Below are 23019 nucleotides of genomic sequence, written 5' to 3' on the forward strand. Positions count from 1 at the left end.
CATTGGTCATGTGCGCGTTCGTGTGTGTTGGAGGAGGGGCTCTATAAGGAAGTGGCAGATTTTCTCCAGTTGTGTATTTTCAAATTCTAGCGATCTCGAGCCGGTTTCTCAAACTTACCTACCCTACCTTTAACATGCATATTCAGGGCCGGCCCTAGACTTTTGGGGGCCCTAAGCGAGCTTTGGCTTGGGGGCCCCCCTCACTCTAGCGCGTTCTCACTACACACAACACGGAACCAACTTTTGTCTTATGATGTTAGCATAAGCACACATATTGTATAAAAAAGCATGTAAACACCGTGGACCTAACCTCCTCTAGGGGGGTCCTCGCCTCCTCTAGGGGGGTCCGGGGGCATGCTCCCCCGGGAAGATTTTCTTTTAAATATTGAAGTTAAAAGCATCAATCTGGTGCACTTTGAGAGCAGAATTAAGAGATCTATGGATACATCTCTCAACATCCATATGAAACAGAACTGTAAACAGATTTTTCTTTAAGGATATTTTACAAATCACTCCCCTTTCAAACTGTATTCTTGTTTTACTGTCATATAGTATTTCATACCTGTTTTTCATTTATTCTCTCTGGCTGTCCATCTCATAATGTTCACATAGAAACTAGCTGTCAATAGGAATATCATTCAGAAGAATTATAATTTCATGCAAAAATCTGTCACAAAAAGAGGTTGCACATTTAAATTCAGGTGTTGTTATGGCAACGTCAGTGGCCAAACAGCCACATTTACTGCTGCAAATACGTTCAAACATGCTGTCGACACGTAAAGCAGTGGCAACTATGCCACCATTTCAGCTGACTTTTTCTCAGAAATACTGTCACATAACATCCATATATTTCAGTGCTAGGTTGATGCTTAGCTAAGCTAACTATGAAACACTTTAACTGACAGGACTCAGGATCAACTGTGTACTGTAAGGTAGCTTCTAGCTTCATGTCGAACAGTAAGTCAACATTTCCCAGAGAGCTTTCTTTGAAATCACCAGGTAACGCTAAAAAATATTACATTTAGATTGTATGACAAATTGTTTATTTAATATATCTGGCTAGCTATAGCTACTTGCTAACGGTTTAGCTTACCCCCGCGATTCAAAGTAACGTCAACGTAGCTGTAATGTATGCTTTGCTTACATGTTCGCATAACTTGGAAGTTTACTGACATTTACATACCTTGTTCACCTGGCTCAAGTGGTGGCTCTGGGGTTGTTGTGTCAACCACGACTTGAGAATTGTCGTCTTTTTTAAGAAAAAATGTTCTTATGTCCATCTTCAAAAACTCGGAGTCCGACTGGCAGTTTATTTTAAACATTGTCACAGCTCTGAGCTCACAGGATAGGTACCTGACATCCAATAAGACAGATGTTTATTTCCATTCAACTCTCAGGTTGGTCTGGTGTCTTGCCTCTGTTGCATTCACTGAACACAGGAAATTACAATCCTGCCGTCCTCTCTAGTGTCATGATGAGGTTCAGGTAAAGCACGGTTAATGTATTATATTATTGACTCAATAATATAATACATGACTTTGAGAGTAGGCAATCTAAGCATATTAACAAAATTAATTAAACATACTTATCACGGCGACGGTGTACTGAGATTATTATTTTATTTTCATTTTATTATTTTTTCATTATTTATTTTTTTTGCTAGGGGGCCCCTAGTGGCTGCCGGGCCCTAAGCGGCCGCTTATGTCGCTTAATGGGTCGGGCCGGCTCTGTGCATATTAGCAGTATATTGGCTCTTTATTAGTCATTATAAAACACTTATTAATGCCTTATTCTACATGACCGTATTCTACAAGTAATAAGCCATTAGTTGACCGTTTTTCCTCAATAACCCTCTAATTAGTGCTTATTTATTGCAAGTAAGGAAGTTGTTGTACATGAGTTTTGGTCTTAATATGCTCTGCTCAATATGGGCCTAATAAGGCAGTAGTACCACAAGAATAGTAATTCTCCCATAATAACACTTAACAAATATGATCTATTCTTATTTAACAAGACATGAAACTATAAGTGTTAATTAAGTCTAAATAACTCAAAATGAGATATTTCTATCTAAGAACATGTTCCCTATTTTAAAGTGAAGTCTTGTTCATAACCAATAAGCTAGTAGTTTGACTCTAATTGACCTGAACAGGTTCCCTATTCTAAAGTTACCTCCTCTTCACACTTTGTAAATACATTATAGCAGGGGTTCCCAAAGTGGGGGTCGCGAGATGATTAAAAATAAAAAAACATATATATATATTAAAAATTAAAAATTAAAAGATTATTATTTTGTATTATTATTATTATCCAGTGTTTCCCACATCATTTGATTCTATTTGTAGGGGCACCGCACTCCCCCCCCATGCAAATGAGCCATAATATCATTAAATATGCGCATATTTTAATACATTTCAGGAACACAATTCTGAGCATTGGATAAAGTCAGGTTCGAAATTCTTGTTTCATTTTGTAGTCATATTAGAATCTAAAGTTTTTACAGAAGGGATTTTGGATATCTCTTTTTATCACTCCATAAATCTAAAATATCAATTTTCGCCATGTTTTTAGGTATAAAATGTTATATAATTCAGGCTATGAAGGATATATAAACAAACCCTTCAGTAAGAACCTTCAGAATATTGAGGAATAAAACTGGAAGGTTTGGTGTATGTACCAAAACTCATGTACAACAACTTCCTTACTTGCAATAAATAAGCACTAATTAGAGGGTTATTGAGGAACAACTCTCAACTAATGGCTTATTACTTGTAGAATAAGGCATTAATAAGTGTTTTATAATGACTAATAAAGAGCCAATATACTGCTAATATGCATGTTAATGAACAACTAGTTGATGGTGAATTTGTGTACCTTAATATAAAGTGTTACCGAATTATTAAAGTCTTCAACATGCTAAGACAAGGGATGTTAGAGTTTATGAATCGTTTCTCCCAAAAGGAAACTTTAACTTAAAAAAATATGACTCAAACCAGCATGTCTTAGAAAGATAAGTAATGCACACATGCGCAAATAAAGTGTAAGATTAGACAACAGGCAAAATCCGCGGTTCTGTGAGATCATCACTTGTGAAACACGGCTAGTTAGCTTTGAGAATGATTGTGTTCTGAAGAGGAGCCAGACTGAGGGATATCAGGTGAGCAGGAAGTGATGGGGGTGATGATGATGATGATGATGATGATGATGATGATGATGATGATAATGACGACGATTATGATGACGATGAGGATAAATATGTATGTACAGAGTGTGTTCAAGCTGTTGCTCACACCACAGACACTCAACAACAACATTTACAACTATGACAACAACAACAGGAGCAGGAGGCGGCAGAGAGTTAGGACCAAAGGGCACTTCTCTCTTTGTCAGTCAGTCCACTTTCTATTCCATGTCAAAACCCACAATAACCCAATAACTCGATTGTGTGTGTGTGTGTGTGTGTGTGTGTGTGTGTGTGTGTGTGTGTGTGTTTGGGTGGGTCGGAGGGGTACAGTAGCAGCTGGTTTATGCAGTGTCAGGCAGCAGGTGAACGCTGTCTTTCAGTCGGCAGCTTCTGAAGGCATACAGAGAAAAGAAAGTGAGGGAGGGGGGGGTTGACAGGGGCCAGAAGAGAGAGTCTGCATTCAGATGAGTGTTTTAGTCTGACTCGTACCCTCTCAAAGTCAACAACAATCTAAGATAGAGGCCATTACCCAGAGAAGAATCAAAAGAAAGAGAAAAGAAGGAACTGTGATTGTAGCTGCAGTAAAGTGTGAAGGAGGAAGAGCAGAGCGGGGGTAAGGAGTTGGTGGAATAATAATCATAGGATGAAGGAAAGGAAGAGAAAAGGAGGTGGGGGGGGGGGAGAGGAGAAAGATGAGGAGAAAGAGCGGGAGGGAGGGGAGGAGGGACGGAGGGCATTGAGAGAATGTAGAGGAATGTGGGAGCAGGTGGTGAGTGCTGACATGAAAAGCAGTGGTGACAAATGCTGCCGTGCAGCCGGCCGGCAACAGAAAGCCTCTGAATGAGGGGAGGGGGGCATCGGATTTCACCAAGCACACCAACAGCTCCAGGAGGAGGCGGGGGGGGCTGAGGGAACACACAGAAATCAGTGCAGCTACATCAATTGGATAATAAATGCATACACATAAAGATCAACTTTGATATTTTTTTAACGATACAGAATAAATGATATGGGATAAATGATTAGAAAAATCTTTCAAAGTCTCCTATTATACAATTTTTAGGCATATATTATAGGTCTCAGATATATAAAGTTATATAAAAAACATGTCTCTGAAGTGTTTTGCTCAAAATACCAAACAGATCACCATGCCATGCCATGCCTCATATCCCTCTGTTTCAGCCCTGATAGAGAAGTGCTGATTCTGGGTCCGTAGCAATAAAAAAAGCTGCCGTGATTAAACGCCATATTATGTTCCAAACCACATCAAGGATTATTTCTGAAACAGTATGGAGCTCAAATGCTTTCTCTCTCACGGGTTTACCACAAGGTGAGTTCCGTGTAGTGGCATTGGTTCAGTCTGTAGGGACTTGGACATTGGGCCGAAGGGTGTGGTCTGGTACTGGAGAGGAGCCAGTTCACCTCCTGGGCCACTGCCGAGGTGCCCATGAGCAAGGAACCTAACTACCAACTGTTCCCTGGTGCCGGCTAGACTGTGAGATAACTGTGTGTATGTGTATGTACCTATATAAGAAGCATGTGCATGTATAAAAAAAACAGAGTGGAAAACAGAATTTTAATAAAGGTCCATCATCTTCTTCTTTTTTATTTCCTGCTTTTTTACACATACTCTGAGTGTTAGCGATGCTTGCTAATGTAAACATAGACCATATTACGTCCAAAACGTTGCGCATTGTTTCTGATACAGCGACGTATCTGATAGGACCGTGGGCGTAAAGCCAGCCCACATTTGAGATATTACGTCATATCGGACGCAAATCTGAATAAACTCCGTTTTGGGTACAGAGGAAAAGAGAGAGGGTTTTATTTTCTGACACTTTGTGAGTTCCCTTAAACACATCAGGGACACATATTTCTGTATACAAAATATAAAAAAGTGCATTTTGCATGATAGGAGACCTTTAAAGATGAGCCAACTTTTATACTTGTAAATTAAAGGGGCCCTTTTGTGGGTTTACCCTTCCCTGTAGTATGTCTTATAGGTATGTAAATGGTCTGCAAAGGCTAACATCGCTGTGGTTTGGTGGTGGTGATGTCAATCCCCGATTTCTGGTTTCATTCACAAAGCTGGAATGATCAACAGCAGCAGCTTGGTGAGCCCCCCTCCCTGCAAAATGGATCCTGGAAACACTTCCCGGTGTGTTTGATGTGGTCTGCTCAGTAATGTCTCCCCCTGCTCTCAGACCACAAACACTTACCTGTGAGAGGACCATGAGTTACTCTCATGAGTATGAGTTGGTTCAGCAAGGAGCCGTGTTAACACGCAAACCCAGAACCACAGACATCCCTGGAATGGAGTTTAGTTCACTTCTCCAAAAACTGTTTGTAGTGGCTTAATCATAAAGAAATACAAAAGAACATTTTACTAATTTTAACTGTCGCTTGGGCACCAGTAAGCAAATCTAACTCAAGAACGTTGTCTTTGTGCATTTATTTTGTAGAATTCCAATAAACCAATATATACAGTATATAAAACAATGGTTTCACATGTGGCTTTTCCTGTTTTCCCTGGGGAAAAAAACATTTGCTTAAATCACCCAGTGCCCATAACCACCTTCAAATTAAAAGCATGAAGAATAACATTAACTAAAATAATTAAAATAAATATGAATACATTAACATTACTGCAAATACAGCTAAAACAATAAATGTTTAACTATTAAATAATATAGATCAATGTATAGCTCCAATACTGTTTTAGAACTCTGTTAAAGGCCTAATGTCTAACAATAATCTATAATGTCTTTTTTTATATAAATGATTGTATCTCTGTACAATATTTACTTATGGTAAAGTTTGTGTTCTGCACTTTATTTTGGTGATGATAAAATCGGGACTCTTATTTTGAAAGGGTTTTAAGTAAGAAGGTCCACGGAAAACACTTGACACACATGAATAACGACGGATAATAATAATAAGTAACTTTGGTTGTTTAGCACCTGGCTGATAAGGGCACAAGGTTTGTCATAACTTTATTTCATGTCTTGTTTGATGTTGTTTGGAGTTATTTTGTAGTGTTGTGTCCATGCAGTGTTTCCCACAGATCTGAAATATACTTGGGGGGGTGCTGGTAGCGGGGGGGGGGGGGGTTTGTGACGTGCAACAACATTAACATTAACCTTTCTGTTGGTCGCTTGTTAGCAGACCCTTCACGCCATGGCAGAGCGAACAGGTACAGGAAATGAAACAGAACTGTATTCATTTCAATAATCATAAAGTGTATCTTACCTTTTTTCCCCTAGTTAACTTTTTTATTTTTTATTCATGCATATTTGACTAATCACTACCCCCTCAAATAGAAATATGTGTTTACATAAATGGTGACCAAACCGTTTGAGACCCACTGAGAACTTAGACTAAGTTAACTATCTAAACACTCAGAGAGTCCTTTACCTCACCTGAGCTGAGGTTATCCCGAGCTTGAATGACACACAGAGACCAATCGAGGGCTTTGATTTATGATCTGTATGACAGTGGCCATGTCGGCAGGCCACATCATGTAGACAGCCAGTCAACCTGTGTGAGGCAGGCCACTTAACAGGCCAGGCCATCGGGAAACCCCCCGGTCCTCCCGATGGCCAGTCCGGGACTGGGTACAGGAGGCGTAGAGCGAGGGATCATTGTCCACAAGTTAATCGATCGCATATGCATGGACGAAAAAAAAAAAGATTATTATAAAAAAATTAAATTAAAAAAAAACCTAAATGGGTCGCGAAATATACTTGGGCGGCCGTTAATATACCTGGGCGGCCCGCCCAAGTATAGTCTATGTGTGGGAAACCTTGCCATGCTTTTGAACCATAGACTGTATATATAAATGGACGTAGTGTACTTGACGTCACCCATAGGATTTGCCGAGAAGCCCAGTAGGCGGAGTCGACCACTAACGTCTCGACAGTGACGTCAGAGTCTAACTCCCGCCTGCTCCAGCCTGATCCAAATAAGGGCAAAGTGGCGGAGCCGAGGCGGGACCTGCTGCCACCGAGCTGGAAGTAACAGAGCTAGCTCAAGCTAAGAAGCTAAGCTAACATGAAATACATGCATACCAAGTTACTGCGTGGCACTTTGGTTTTGATAAAACAGTGTAGTTCCACTATATAAACGTTACATTCATAATCAAACGAGACAATCTGCAAGAGAATTAGCTAATTTTTGTTATTCTTAATGCTTGTCATTCACACGTTAATAAAATAAAAATAAGTACCGATACATAGCAGAACAATTGTGGCGATGTTCAGCTTAATAAGCCTTGTTCAACATAATTTATTTAGCTAATACTACAGCGAGCTGCAGGCGAACCAAGTCCGCGTTTCGCTGCATTCCTTGATCTCCAGTTATAACGCCGGACTCCGCCGCCGGGACACTAACGGAGCTAGCCCCCTGCGGCTCCGTTAGCTCCGGCGGCCACCACTGGGATAATTGGGTCCCCTTTTAACATTTGCTCCCGTTTAGCATTATGGGCGTCATAGCCATAGACTATAAAAGTCTTACCCAAGGCTGAATCATAAACTAAACTGTATATGTATATATATATATACATGTATAAAGGGTTACGTCCTTAGCTGGCTAATAAGCTATATAACAAGCTAAGCTAACAAGCACACAAACACCTGCTAACGGGGTTAACATGTATAATATTATCATTTTAGACTTCTTGGAAGTTCTGTTAGTACATTCAACCGCACAGCACGACATTTTAATTGTCTGGTATTTGTAACAACATTCCCTAAAAGCCACGAACACGGCTAAAGGGTCAAGTACAGTAACTACAACTAGCTAACGTTGTAGCCTAGCAGAGTGGACAAGTTGCTGTTAGCTGACAGTGAGGCACGTACCTGTCCATCAAAGTGACCACGCCCTAATCTATGCAAAAACGTTAAGACCTAATATAAATAAAAGGGTCGCGTTATAAAACAATTTAATCAACAATTAATAACCATTAAGCTGGAATCTAACTATATCCCGAATAATATTTATCGCATCCAGGGGTAGAAACATGTTTATTTCTGCTGTAAAGTTGGGCATTTTAACATGGGGGTCTATGGAAATTCATCCTTTCTGCAGTCATCGCCTATCGGCCAATAGATGAACTGCAGTTTGTGGCACTTCCTTATTGGCCTCCCGGCTCTGCCCCAGAGTTTGCCGCTTGTTTTGAACTAGCAAAAATGGGGCGAAGCCTGCGAGCTAGTTCAGGCAGTCAACTCGAGCACCAATGATACATTAAGACGTGGCGCACCTCGTCTCTCTTACAACCAACCAAACCATGGGCGTCACAGCCATTATATGAGGGTGGGACAAGTCCCCCCCACCTTTTAAAATGATTAGTTTAGACCCCCCCAATGTGGAAAGTCCGTGAATCGGTCTATCCACTCGCCACTCTCTGTAGAGCGGTGTGTCAGTGCTTCATTATCAAATCCATTCCACTTGCTTATTGTGAGAATGCCCAAATCAATGAAATTCCGTACCATGTTTTCACTGCTACTTTGTACCAAGGCAGATTCTCAGAGCCGTACACATGAGCCGTACACATGCTGCGTTTTTTGTGTAGCTGTGTCTTTAGTTGTAACATTATGCGCGCCACAGTTTCCCCGCTGCAAGGCTCCGGCGCTAACAGTTCACGAGCGTGCTCCACTAGCACCCGGATATAAGGCGCTGTTATTAAAGAGGTGGAGGGAGAGTCCTCTCCTGTCATACTGAGAGGCTGATAACTACAGCTCAGTGAGGTAAAGGACTCTCTGAGGGTTCAGATAGTTCACTTTAGTCTAAGTCAGGGGTGGGGAACCTCCGGCCCCCGGGCCGTATACGGCCCGCGAGACCATTTGGTACGGCCCTCGAGGTAATTTATAAACACACGCAAAAAAGAAAAAGAAATTAAGAAATCTAGACCGCAAAAGAATTAACCTCTTCAACACCGCACCCCCGATATCGGGGGGAAAAACGCGTCATCTGAGGAAACAGTGTCTGAGGGCATCTTAATATTTAATAAACTATGAATGTTTTATATCCATATAACGGGAAGAAACTCATCTAACTGATCATTTTAATTTTTTAAATCACTCATAAAACCTTATTATTTATCCTTTCTGCACATCCAACCCATCGATCTGATCGTGAGATGACACAGAATCGATGGATACATACATTATCACTCTATGATACGAACTTGCGACTTTATAAACAAAAACAGACATCAAAACATGTGGCGCTAGGTAGCTAAAAACGCTAACATGGCTTACCTGTGTCGTAGTCTGGTCAAAAGTGGTCTTCAATGGCATTAAAACGATAAAAACGCTGCTGAAGTTAACCCATAGGTTAATCCAATGTGTCTGTGTCCCTTTGAAATGATTTCTGATAATCCATAAACAATAAACCTGCTTTTCCATTTCCAGATGTCAGAGCTAGAGTATACAGATGTAGCAGCTAATTTAGGACAGTTTGAAACGCGAGGGTCGTGGTCGGCCCGTCAACGGCCCGTGATTTGCCCGTGATCAAGAGACTGCCTCCAGTCTGACTTGAGACCGCCCCCGTGATAAATAAATGTAATTATTGTGAAGCCAGCTGCAATGGATCATTGATCCACTAGGGGGTGCAGTGGGGTTCCACACTGGAGCTCATGTGAAATCAACTTCGATACAGTAAGCTGGATGTACAGTATGTCTGGTACTACTGTATAGCGGATCTTTGTTAAGATCCATATGTCACGGATAGGATCATAGTCTGTGCTGTACAAGAGACATGTAATCATTTACAAAACATCACCATGTTGTTATTTAACAAAATAATGTTGTTTAGTCGAAAAAAAACGAACGAGAGGAAATGCAGCCGGCTCTCGATTTTTAATCCTAATTTAATCATCATCTTCACCACGATCATTTATGTTTATGTTCGCCGAATTTACATGAAATCACTGACAAATATGAATATTCTGTATTCAACTTCATTAAAACGTTATTAACGTGCCTAAACTCAGTAATTCACTAAAAATATTTATATTTTAATGGAGCCTTGTCAGGCAGATCAGGATCCCCACAGACCTTATTTCGAGCTATTTTCCAAAATCCTATGGAGAAATCCCATTGACTCTGAGACGAGGGAACCGGTAGTGGTAAAATGCTAACTCACTTCCGGGTTTTAGGACTCGTCACTGCACCACTCTATAAGGACAGCTGTCACAAACCTGCTCAGGGAATGTGACACAAGTGACAGAGTATCCATTTAAGGGTGAGTGTAAGGTGTAGGCAGGGTGTGTGAGTGTGTGTGTGCGTGTGCGTGTGCGTGCATGGGTGTGTGTGTGGCAGGCGAATGACAAACCAAACTGGGTCTGGATGCCTCCTGGAACAGAGAGAGAGACAATGAGGTTTGAGGCCTGTATTTGTAGCCTCTGTGGAGACACTCATACCCCATTCACACCAACGGTGTTTCAGGGCCGGTACGGAGCTGGAGCTTGAAAAGCACCGGGTTTTCCTGTTCACACCGCAGCGGAGCAGCCTCTAAGCTCCGGAATCCGGTTCGTTTCGAGCACCAAAAAGTTGTCCGTCTAGAAGCAAGAACCGCATACGTCACGCTTACGTCGGAGGGGGGCGAGATTAACCTGAGCTAACAGTTAAGGCGAGTACGGCAAATAAAAGTTGTAACAAGCAGTAGTGCTGAGCAAAGTGACTAGAACGCAACCACACACTTGTAAAAAAAAAACACGCTTTATAAAGTCAGGCAACACTTACCAGGCTTCGTGTGATTCTGTTTATTTGTACCTTACTTTGACCATCCGTTCGCTGTTATTGATCATTGTGGAGAGCAGGCAGACGTTTTGTTTGTTATTATAGCAGCTATCGGATGGAATCAATACATGGGCTGCACAGGTTGTCATGTCCGACTATCACAAGTAGAATCATAATGAAAAATACGCCGGTAAAAAGTGCCTGTAGAAAACGGCTTAGCAAGTAGTCAGTTTAGCTTCGGTTGCTATGCTAACATCACCCATGTTATACCAGAGAAACTTTCATAACAGCGTTGTGATGCCAAACAGCGTCAATTCAGACTGACACCAAACAGCGTCAATTCAGACTGACACACATTCACTTAAGGGGAACTGGGGATATGTATCAGCTGCTTGTGTGACAGTCAGACAGTGAATACTTTAGAGCCGTGTGAGCTAACCCGGAGCTAACGGGAGAATAAACTCCCGTGGAAGAGCAGCCAGCACTGCAGCGGTCGGTGAATGCCGCTGAAACACATTAATAAACAATGAACCACGGCACTCTGGAGAAAAGTATAAGGTTGGAGAAGTCGTTATTTAATTTAATCTGGCTTCGTATAATTAAAAGCAACACGATCATCGACCCGACGCAGTCCCCCCCCCCCATTGTTGTTGTAGTTAGCGCCGTTGGGGAGAAAATCAGCGACGTAAACTGTGACGTCATGACGCAGCAGCGGCAGCACCAGTCGGGCTCTGAGCGGTGTGAACAGAGCGGGAGCTGAACCGAAGAACCGGTTCTGAACCAGAAAAGCTCTAGCACGGAGCTAGAACGGGAAAAGCCTTGGTGTGAAAGGGGTATCACAGGTGTCCCCACTTTCTACTAACGACACTCCCTGACTGCTGCTGGCACTCTGAACAGGCTCCCAATGCCAGAGTCACTTGTACTCACTGGTTACCCGATCCAGTTTATTGAGTGGAAGGCTTCATTCACATCACTCATAGACAAAACGAAAATGTCTTCAGATGATGCACTATCTGAGAAATTATGCAGGAGGTCCAGCATGAAGAATACTTGATGGCATCTTCTTCAGACGTGACGAGGAAGCCTATAAGGATGCATGGAGCCATCTAAACCAAAGGTATGGTCAGCCCTTTATTATACAGAGAGCATTTAGAGAAAAACTGTCAAACTGGCCAAAAAAACACAAAAAGGATGCTGAGGGATTACGGCGTTGTGCTGATTTCCTAAACTCATGTCAGGAAGCCATGCCACTATGTTAAAGTTCTGGACATTTTGAATGACTGTGAGGAAAATCAGAAACTGATTGAAATGCTACCTGACTGGACAGCATCACAGTGCAACAGAAAGGTTACTCAAGTCATGAAAACTGAGCAAGAATATCCAAACTTCCAGCAGTTTGTTGATTTCATGTTTATGGAAGCAGAGATTGCCTATAATCATATTACTTCATTCTGTGCTCTCCATTCAGCAGGGGTGAACTCAGAGAAACATAATCTGAAAGAAAAGACAAGTAAAATTAGTGTTCTCCACCAACACATCCTCACTCCCAGGTCGGCCTATGTTGACGTTATGTCAAGTCCCCTGTGTCGGCTTTTTCCAACGCAAGGGGGGCGGCCCTTAGCGTACATTTTCAACTTTCCGGGATGTCCATAGGCTTCTATATAGCTCCCTAAACGTATGTTGTAGACGACTTGAGATCGCGAGCGAATGCTTCCCGCCACGGGCCATTCTCTGCTGAAACGAGACTGCATTGCATTAAAACATTATACTCTCTATATATTGTCTTTATTATGCTTTAAACAGTGTCTCGGGCTTTGGCGGCTCAAAGTATTTTGTCCGGCCGTTGTGAAAACTGCTTTGTTTATTGTCCTTGTTTTGTTTTAATTTAATGGAGAGAGAAAGATTATCTTTCGATCCCGTTTGAATTGTGCCACGAATTACACATATGATGTTTGTCAATCTTAAATAATAATTTCCATGTCAAAAAAGTCACAGTTTGTCGTAAAACTGTTGAAATATAAGACTATGAAATGTGTGTGTATGTAGCTCTCAACATGCCCAGACTTGTAGTGATTTTCACCTCTTTTAATACTTTTAATACCACATTACGTCACACGTTTGATGCGCGCCTGTGATTGAAAATCTCTTTATTTAAAAAATATGGGGAATACGGATCTCGGGGTCTCCCTGCTCCCTGTGCGCAGATGCGACGTGACATATGACGTCACATGTTTGGCATGTCTCGATTGAATATGCTTTATTTAAAACAAGGACAATAAACAAAGCAGTCTTCACAACGGCCGGACAAAATACTTTGAGCCGCCCTATAGCCAAAGCCCGAGACACTGTTTAAAGCATAATAAAGACAATATATAGAGAGCATAATGTTTTTAATGCAATGCAGTCTCGCAACCATAGACTGTATATACTCGCAACGTATGCTGCCCTGGGGTCAATGCAGTCTCGCTTCAGCAGAGAATGGCCCGCGGCGGGAAGCATTCGCTCGCGATCTCAAGTCGTCTACAACATACGTTTAGGGAGCTATATAGAAGCCTATGGACATCCCGGAAAGTTGAAAATGTACGCTAAGGGCCGCCCCCCTTGCGTTGGAAAAAGCCGACACAGGGGACTTGACATAACGTCAACATAGGCCGACCTGGGAGTGAGGATGTGTTGTCTCCACACAGCCACAGAGACTGAAACTCAAGAACAGGCAAAAACAAGTTCAAGGCCTCCATGTATACTCTGTCAAAACAGTAAACATGGTCTGCACTATTGTCCTGAGTTCAAAAGTAAATCTCTGGATGAACGAAGGAAATATGTGAAGGAAAATAAACTGTGCTACGCTTGTCTAAAGCCAGGCCATAATGCAAAAGACTGCCGTCACAGACACTCATGTGACAACTGTAAAGGAAAGCATCCTACGTCTCCATGATGACAGCTACAATAAAGCCAAAACAACATCAGTCCTGAGTCAGAGCAGCACAGATGAAACAGCAACCACACTGTCTCTTAATGTGAATACTGAGGAGCCATCTGCAAGTACCTCAATTATTATGCCAGGGTTTTTTTTTTTCTGTCAGCAATCCAGGTATGGAAAAGCTTGTGTATGCGTTGCTCGACACTCAAAGCGATTCGGTCTTCATTGAACAGGAAGTAAGCAACAGCTTGCAAACAGAAACACATCCTCTGAGGCTGAAGCTAACAACGATGATTGGAAAGGATGCATTGGTGCACAGTCAAAGGGTCCAAGGTCTCAGAGTGAGAGGTTTTAACTCCACAATCATCATCAATCTCCCTCCAACCTACACTAACGGTACGTCCACACAGCAGCGTTAAAAAAATCTTCCAACGCTTCTGCCCATTCACTTTGAATGGGGTGACGTCACTTTGCCTCACTTTTCGCCGAACTGCATTGTGGGAAGCAGAGCGGAGCTTTCCAGGCATCTCAGGCTTCAAAAGTTGAGCAATGTTCAACTTTTGAAGCTTCTGAAGCTTTCGGTGGAAGCGTCAGCCAATCAAATCATATGCCAGTACAAGCTCTAGCTAATCAAACCGCTGCTTGTGTCTCAGGGGCGGGAGATTCATGTGATTTGTTGTTGGTCGAGCTTCAGACACGCCCACCGGCAAGCTTTTTCCAAAGCCGCTGTGTGGACGGGCCGTAAGGATTGCATACCAGTGAATCGAAAACACATTCCTACCTGTGAAAGGGAAAAGCACTGGAATCATCTCTGCATAATAGCAGATGAAATCCCACCACAGCTAGAGTGTGAAATTTGCTTTTTGATTGGTTATAATTGCACTGTCGCCACGGTAAGTAATCCTGGAAGGAGATAGTGAACCCTAAGCAGAAAGGCACGGATTTAGGATGGAGTATTGTGGGTTGCACACAGAGGTTGTGCTATACTTTTTCGACGGACAGGATCGTAACATTTCCGTCAAAATCCAGTATTACCCGTCAGCCTTTACACAACTCTGACGAGGGGGGGTTATGCATGCCCACTAGTGTTAATTTCGTCAGCTATTTTTTTATTTAGTTTTAGTCTTAGTCCTGTGTTAAATTTCCTTTTTAGTTTTAGTCATATTTAGTCACCTTCATCCTGTTTTTATTTAGTCAAGTTTTAGTCGACTAAAAGTCTGAGCATTTTAGTCTTATTTTAGTCAAAGAAAATAGTAACTATTTTAGTCAAGATTTAGTCGACTAAAAGTCTGAGCATTTTAGTCTTATTTTAGTCAAAGAAAACTAATTATTTTAGTCTACTTTTTGTCAATGAAAACTGTTGAGTCTTTTTTAGTCATCAGATTATATAGAACATTTCAGTCAAACTAGTCTAGCCAAAACCAATAATTTGTCATTTTAGTCAAACTTATTTCACAATAAGATTATATCTTGTCCTTATTTGATGAATAACACAGGTTGAATGATTAAGAATGCAGCTTTGCAGAGAGTATCTGGTCAGGTTTGTGGTGTTTTTACCAGCTGTGTTATGGCCACATTGCTTCCCTTCTGATAAAACAATGCATTCGCTTTTTTTCTCCGCCTCATTGTAGCGAAAATGGGCCCAAATATCACATTGTTTCTTTCTCCCAAGCAGTGGTGGCGTTAGACTTTTTCGTTGTCAGTCATTTTGACGGACAGGATCGTAACATTTCCGTCATAATCCATTATTACCCGTCGAGGCTGTACACAACTCGTCACTCACTCGTGCTGACGGGGACGGGGACGGGGGGTATTCGGTTAACACGACCACTGCTCCCAAGCCCTGTTGTTGCCATTTTATTTTCTGTTAAATAAGGTTAGTTAGACCATGAGTTAGACCCAAGTCTTCCTGACAGTTCACAGTGTGGCGCTAGCCCGGTGTAATTCAAATGTACCGCTGCGCGCAGCACAGACCCACAGCTGCTGCCCAGCCGCAGCACAGACCCACAGCTGCTGCCCAGCCGCAGCACCGGAAATGGAACTGCTGGGAGAAAAACTGACTATCAGAGATGTAACGTTATCTTTGATAATATTTCGTCTCATAATTTTTCGTCAACGAAAGTAAAGAGAGATTTTGGCATAGTTTTTATTTAGTAAACTACATTTTCGTCAACAATATTGCATGTTGATTTCGTTACAGTTATTGTTTACTGCCGTCAGTGCCGTCTCGTCATCGTCTCGTTTTAGTCATGGAAAAAAAGGTCGTTGACGAACATATTTCGTCATAGTTTTAGTCAACGAAATTAACACTAATGCCCACTGCACATCGCGGGAGCGCGCACAGTGTAAAGCCAAAGCTCACAGACATTTCAATGATTTGTACGGCAAAATTAGGTTTGGAAACGGTATCATTTCCTTTTTGGCGGGCATGCATAACACGGCATAACACCGAAGCCTCGTTGCGCGGAAACTTTGGCGCTGTTCCGAGTTTGTTCTAATCTGTCAAAATGACGGACTGCTTTCAGATTTTTCCGTCATTGTTAAAAAAAATTCATCATAGACGGAAGATATTCGGTTAACGCGACCTCTGGTTGCACATCATCAGAAAATGACTCACTTCCAGGTGTTCAAAACGCTCATTGAGGGAAGTGATGCAAACATCAACCACCCTGTTGAAAAATGTCACTTCCATCTTTTTTAGGGCATTGGCCATTGGCTCATCAGGTGCTTCATAAGAGAACTGCCTCTGGGTTGACCTCAGCCTCTTCTCCTTGAGGACAGCATCCACATCCATGTCCTCACCCATGTCTTTAGCACTGATCTGAGCAGAGGCAAATCCAGTGGCTGTGTGGTCTTCCAGGGTGGCCTTCGTCTTTCTCAGGAGGTCAACTGCGATGTCAAGTTGCATTGACACAGACTGCATGACCTTACTGACCTGTTTGACTTTATTGAGTATGTCGTACCACACCACAGTGCAAATGGAGAAGTGGTAGGACCCCACTTCCTCAGCCAAAGACTGTGCCTCTATTTTGATCATCATGTCAGTGGCCTTGTCCCTCACCTCCAAAAGTGCATCTTGAACATCTACAGCCTGATATCGCACAGCTTCCACACTGTTGACCCGGCTCTCCCACCTGGTTTCAGACCATGATTTTAAGGTAGTGGTGACATGGCTCTTCAAAATGTCCCAGCGCTTTGTGGATGCTGAAAACAATGTAAAAACCTTTTGGAGGTAGCCAAAGTATCCAGTGGCATCTAGGGAGCTTTTCGCTGCATCAGCTAACACCAGATTGAGAGTGTGTGCGCCACATGGCACAAATTGTGCCCTCGGGTTTAGTTCAAGTAACCTGGCCTGAACTCCTTTGTTTTTCCCTCGCATATTGGCACCATTGTCATAAGACTGTCCCCTACAGTCCTCTAAGGGGATATTCAGTTCTTGGAGCCTGTCCAGGATGAGGGATGACAAACTCTCGCCAGTTGATTCCTCAGCGACAAGGAACCCCATGAAGTGTTCCGTAACTTGTGGCATCTCCTCCATTGTAACAATCCTTAAGATGACTGATAACTTCTCTGTGTGGCTAATGTCAGGTGTGCAGTCCAGAATGATGGAATAATATTTAGCCTTCTTAATTTCTTCAATCATGTGGGCACTGATTCTCTCACCGATACATTCAATGAGTTCATTTTGAATATTTTTTTCCAGATATGTGGTATGGCTTACACCCCTTTTGACTTTAGCAACGTGTTCTTTCATTACAGGGTCAAACATTGCCATGCGCTCCACTTCTTTAAGGAAGTTGCCATTGTTTGGTTTGTTGAGTGTGTCACATGTTCCCCTGAGGCCCATGTTTCTCTCAGCTAATGATTGAATGATGGCGACCAACCTTGTTACCACCTCACGCCATCTCTTCCTTTCTGTGTCTGTAAGCGTCATCTCAGTCCTATCAATAGTTTGCCCCTTTTGTAATCGAAACTCTAACTCTTTCCATGATGCCATGTGTTTAGTATGTTCTGGAGTGTTCTCGTGTGTTTTCAGTAATTGGTGGCAATTTTTCCAGTCATTTAGTCCTGCACTGATTAATTTGTATTCCTTCTGGGAGAACAGCTTGCAGCAAAAACAGTAAAGGCTGTCGTTTTTCTGTGAGTACAATAGCCAGCTTCTCTTGATTCTTTCCCCATTTACCAGTTTTCTATAAAAGTTGTGGTGGTGGCAGCTTCTCCCATCCTGTCTTTTTGGAAAAATGAAGTGTGGTTTTGCCTGATAGGGTCCTCTGCTCACAAACTCTGTTCTGACCTTATCAGACATGGATGGCCAGTCGGCAGGGTCAACAGCTGCTGCCTTTGTTGGGTCACGTGCTGCAGACTGTGTTGTGGTACTTGGGATCAATGTCTCTCCTGCAGATTGTGTAGCAGCAGGTTCACTTGGGATAGATAGTGATACCTTGTTTACCTGCATGCACAGTCAAACATGCACGGATACAGTTAGACACCCACTATGAGTGTGTGTGTGTGTGTGTGTGTGTGTGTGTGTGTGTGTGTGTGTGTGTGTGTGTGTGTGTGTGTGTGTGTGTGTGTGTGTGTGTGTGTGTGTGTGTGTGTGTGTGTGTGTGTGTGTGTGTGTGTGTGTTACATTCACATGTACATTATTAGTAATATTATTAGTAATAGAAGTGCTATTGTAATGTGCAATAATAAACTAGAAAACTGTGGAACTGTGCTGGGAAGCTTCCAGGTGTGAATGTGTGTATGAACTACCCCCCACCCTAATAAACTCAACAGGCAATATCACAAAAAACTTGACTGAACTCACCTGCTACAGGCAGTGATGCAGTAGACTCAGGACTCAAGACTCAGAGTGGGATTACCCAGATAGTTTAACAATGCACCTGGAAATTACACAGAGAATAATGTAGTAGGTATCTATTTGCAATAATACTGAGCAGTTCAGACTAGCTGACATAATTTCCTGTGCCCAAATATGCAAAATAATTGTTTTGAAGTGATAACCTAGCTCATTAATGATTTAGCAGACTTATTTTGTGCCCATTACCATTTGTAAGCTACAGATGGAACAAAATAGATAGCTTTAATAATAATAAATATATATAATGAATACAAGAAAAACCACACAGTGCAAGCTAGCTAGATGGCTCATCTGCCAGCTTCTATCATACTATATATCAGCTGCTATCGTTAGCTAACGTTAGCTAGCTAGCTTTAAACCTTTGCTTGAAAAATGCCAATAAACACAAACAGTCATCAGACATACCTCTGTTTTCCTGGAGTTTTTCCTCCTGCCTCTTTCTTCGCCTTTTCCAATGCGCCCCAGAAGGCTTTTTGTTGGGGTTGCCCCTCTTCATGTTGTGACTCAGTGAAGTTCTAATTCTTGTTCAAGCCGCGAGCGCGCGCGACACGCGAAACACAAATGGACAGAACCAAAGAAAACATAGAGGGATGCAGTGTTTGGGGCGCCCCTACATATACATATATATATTTTTTTTTTAATCTGGCTTGCACCCCCTGCGCTCCCTCTACAGTTTAACCCTCTAGGCCAGGGGTTTTCAAAGTGTGGGAAGGTGAGCCTCCCCTCAGAGAACATAAGAACAGTCGCGCCCCCCCTCCCAATTATTATTGCTATTATTATTATTATTATTATTATTATTGTTGTTGTTGCTATAATGCAGGAGTATTCAATTGCATTTCAAAGAGGTCCAGTAAGAGAAAATGTCATTAAATGTCATTAAATGCTCTGTTTTCGCTGTCTACCTTTCGCCATTTGAAATTACTCCGACTGTTTCTCTCCTCTTGTGTGTGTTTGAATCTATCGTGCTGACTCACTGACTGCACCGATTTGATTGGCTGAGTAGCGTCCCCTCCTTAAAACATTAAACAATAACTTTTTTAAACCTTTGTATCTTTACGTTTTAAACATATTGTATAAAACTCCCCCACTACTCGGACTATTCCTTGCACCCCTCTAGAATAAGCCCGACTGGTCTCAACCATATTGCATCAGTAACGTACACTTGTTCTTACAAGATCGCAAGGACACTGGTAGTGATCGGACAATTGAGTGTTGTTCAGTTTGTGTGTTGTGGAACATGCGTGTGCGTGCCTGAAAATATACCGCACACCCAATTACAATTGCATGTTCAATTCACTACCTTGGAAGTTAATAAAGTTGTTAAAGTTGGAACAGCCTGTGGACAGCCGTTCTTCCTTGCATGTCAGTCGCCGACACCTTCTTACAGAGGACAGGCAAATCTAGCTGCAGCACGACCCGTATATTTTCGCACGGTGTTCTCAACACATATTTTCTTTTAACATTTTTAACATTTTCAACATCGTGGATATATATATGCTTATATGCTCCCGGCAACACACTGAACGTCAACTTTGCCTCCTTATTACACTCACCCCTACTTTAGTGGGAACAATGAGTCTGCGTCTTTGATGCTCGCAGGAATAAACGCAGATCATCCTCTGGCTGCAGCCTTGACCGGTACTTGCTTTTGATCAAAGTCAATGCGGAAAACCCCCACTCACACAGGTAGGTGGAGGTGAAGGGAATGAGCACTGTTACAGCCTTTTTGGCGAGGTGGGAGAACTCGGTCTCCACAGACAGCCAAAAGTGGGCAAGTGTCACTTTATTAATCTTTTTCTCGTTCTTTTTTTCCTCACGCTGCGCCTCCCCTGAAGCTCTCTGGCGCCCCCCAGGGGAGGCGCGCCTCACACTTTGAAAACCGCTGCTCTAGGCGAACATCTATAAAACCAGTGCGGCGGGCCGGCCCTGGTTGTAGCAGCTAATATGAAATCTCCGTTTTTGACAAAAATAGAATGATGGATTATCAGTAATCATTTCAAAGTGACACAGACACATTGTATTAACCTTCAGCAGCGTTGTTATCGTTTTAATGCCATTGAACACAACTTTTGATCAGAAAAACAGCAAAGGTAAGACATATTTACCGTTTTGGCTCAGTAAAGCTACGCTGTATGTTATCTGGGTTTGCCTGAACTGCCGCGAGTTTTGGTCGCACAGTGATGATACTTATCCCTCTAGAATCTGTGGAATCTCAGCTTTAATCTTGTTTGTGCAGATCCGATAAGTAATAAAATATTTCTACCGTGAGTTCTGTGCTAAGTGCGTTAGCATTTTTTCTCTCAGGGCTAATTCAGAGGCTCGGCGTTAGAGTTGTGTTTTGTTTCGGTAAAAATTGTTTATATCGTCAGTTAGCTGAGTTTCTTCCCGTTAAGTGAGTATGACACATTAATAGGTTGTTAAATGTTAAGAAGCCCTCAGACGCTGTTTCTTGCCGATGTTGCGTTTTTGGCCGTGGGGCTCAACAGGTTAATGGACTATGTGCAGTCATATCATTGTGCACAAAGAAGTTCGGTCAATTTAACGTCAGCGGTGGACAACAAACATTTGTTTCATCAGAAGAAGACAGACAGGAAGTAAACAGTAAAGGGAACAGTAGAGGAAGAAAGACAGGAAGTAAACACGAAAGGGAACAGCAGAAGAATACAGACAGGAAGTAAACACGAAAGGGTGTCACTACCCGATCTGCATCCCTGCCCGATCTGCATTGCGCATGTGCGAGATGGTCCGCCATATTGGACAACTCCGTACGCCAACCCAAATAGGACACTTGACACAGTGGCGTTTGGCAAAGCACAAAAAAAACCGAGAGAGATGAGTTATTGTTATTTTTACAACGTCAGTTATTGTTATTACAACGTGACTTCACTATTATTTAACAACTCTTTTTATTGGGTTCTTTTATTTGGGGTTAAGTACATTGTCAGAATAAGTGAGAAATGGATTTAACTTCTGTTAGACAGCTATCATACTGAATAAATATTTACTGTGAATGTATGCAAAAATGTATGGCATTAATAATGTATATGTAATTACATTAACTGTGAATGTCTTTCATTTTATTTAAAATTAAATAAAATTACATGAAAGATTTTCCATAAAAAAGTTGATTCAAGAACAAATCTCTGTTATTAGATAATCACCTTTAGACATGTATTCTCTCAAATTGTTGTAAAATATAAAAGTCTTCAGTCTGTCAGATGCAATGCAAATCGTGCATCCGTTTAAGTTGAAAACTTGCGCATGCGCAAAGCATATTTGCATATTGGTCAGCCGTCTAGACGTCAAGTGTCCGATTTGGGTTGGCGTACGGAGTTGTCCAATATGGCGGACCATCTCGCACATGCGCAATGCAGGTCAGGCAGGGATGCAGATCGGGTAGTGACAAAGGGAACAGCAGAAGAAGACAGACAGGAAGTCAATACTAAAGAGAACAGCAGAAGAAGACAGACAGGAAGTAAACACTAAAGGGAACAGCAGAAGAAGACAGACAGGAAGTCAATACTAAAGAGAACAGCAGAAGAAGACAGACAGGAAGTAAACACTAAAGGGAACAGCAGAAGAAGACAGACAGGAAGTCAATACTAAAGAGAACAGCAGAAGAAGACAGACAGGAAGTAAACACTAAAGGGAACAGCAGAAGAAGACAGACAGGAAGTCAATACTAAAGAGAACAGCAGAAGAAGACAGACAGGAAAAAAACACTAAAAGGAACAGCAGAAGAAGACAGACAGGAAGTAAACAGTAAAGGGAACAGCAGAAGAAGACAGACAGGGTGTTCTTTTTTTATGAATTCCCGCCGCACTGCACATTATCCCTCCCGTAACACATTCTTAAATTAAGTATTATTTAGTTCTGGGCTCTTATTTTTGACATTGTTTAGTCATAATGACTTCAGTGGCTATGCTAACATCATCCATGTAATACAAGATAATCTTTTTGCAGCTAGAACAGGTTTCTCTGGCCCCTCAAGGTTACAATTATGAGGCAGGTGTTCCAGGCCAGCAATTGATTTGCACCTGGAGATCTCAGGCAGGTCCTAAGATTTGCCAATGAGGACAAGATCTTTGTGTTCTGTTTCCTCCACGTTCGTATCGCTCGAGTGCCTGAGAAATCTGGCTAGGGAGAGCAGGGTTGGACCGGTGACCCATCGCCAACAGGAACAGGAGGCTGGTGTGGTGGAGCAGTAGGTGGGCTTACCAGCATTACAATGTCCCAGAGTTGAGAGCAGCATAACACTTGCTACGAAAATGACTGCGACATCGGCAGGATTAACATAAGCTTCAGAGCACCA

This window comes from Trematomus bernacchii, unplaced genomic scaffold (genome assembly GCF_902827165.1).
Source record: "Trematomus bernacchii unplaced genomic scaffold, fTreBer1.1, whole genome shotgun sequence".
Taxonomy (NCBI): Eukaryota; Metazoa; Chordata; class Actinopteri; order Perciformes; family Nototheniidae; genus Trematomus; species Trematomus bernacchii.